This window comes from Otolemur garnettii, unplaced genomic scaffold (genome assembly GCF_000181295.1).
Source record: "Otolemur garnettii isolate 467f Iridium unplaced genomic scaffold, OtoGar3 scaffold00007, whole genome shotgun sequence".
Taxonomy (NCBI): Eukaryota; Metazoa; Chordata; class Mammalia; order Primates; family Galagidae; genus Otolemur; species Otolemur garnettii.
Window position 1 is genome coordinate 311421 of NW_003852402.1, and position 962 is coordinate 312382.

The 962-nt window shown below is 41.7% G+C and overlaps 1 pseudogene across 1 annotated transcript; it reads right to left on the reverse strand.

The window, feature by feature from the left end:
* Positions 1-257: 257 nt before the first annotated feature.
* Positions 258-789, reverse strand: LOC100962524 (annotated as a pseudogene). The gene has a single exon (XR_001161912.1). The product of XR_001161912.1 is annotated as a thioredoxin pseudogene (transcript).
* Between the last annotated feature and the right edge of the window lie 173 nt (positions 790-962).

Below are 962 nucleotides of genomic sequence, written 5' to 3' on the forward strand. Positions count from 1 at the left end.
CTGTAACAGCTTCCTTTTTATAAAATTTTTTATAATTATTTTAGGTTAATTTGAGGGTACAAAGAATTAAGTTATAATGTTTGCATTTATTAGGTAGAGTCTTTCCTATAATTGTGTCCCATCCCCAAGAGGTGTGCTATGCACCCTTATAACAGCTTTCTTGGTAATTTACATGCCATATAGGTCACCCATTTAAAGTGCACAATTCAGTGGCTTTCAGTATATTTGTAGAGTTGTACACCTGTCACTAGAGGTGATTTTTTTTTAAAAAGGGTAGAATCGATATTTTATTATCACTGTAATCAGATGGTGGTTGGTATATAGGCTTCATACTTCTTAATTTTTTGTCAATAAAAAAAATTTTTAAATAGCCAAGGGCTCATTACATTTTCAGAAAACATGATTAGACTAATTCATTAATGGTGGCTTCAAGCTTTTCCTTATTAGCTCCAGAAAACTCACCCACCTTTTGTCCCTTTTTAAAAAACTGGAAAGTCGGCATGCATTTGACCTCACACTCTGAAGCAACATCCTGACAGTCATCCACGTCTACTTCAAGGAACACCACGTTGGAATACTTTTCAAAGAGGGAATGATAGAAAGGCTTGATCATTTTGCAAAGCCCACACCACGTGGCCGAGAAGTCAACTACTACAAGTTTAACTCCAGAAGCATCCAAGGCTTCCTTAAAAGCACACTTGCTCTCGATCTGCTTCACCATCTTGGCTGCCGGAGCTCTCACGAACGACCATAAGAAGCGATGCGAGCGGATCCAAGGAGCCGGAACAAGCTTCACTAGAGGTGATTTTAAAAACTTTTCATCTCGGCTCGGCGCCTATGGCTCAACCGGCTAGGGCGCCAGCCACGTACACCTAAGCTGTCGGGTTCGAATCCCCAGCCCGGACCCGCCAAACAACGATGATGGCTGCAACCAAAAAATAGCCGGGCGTTGTGGCGGGCGC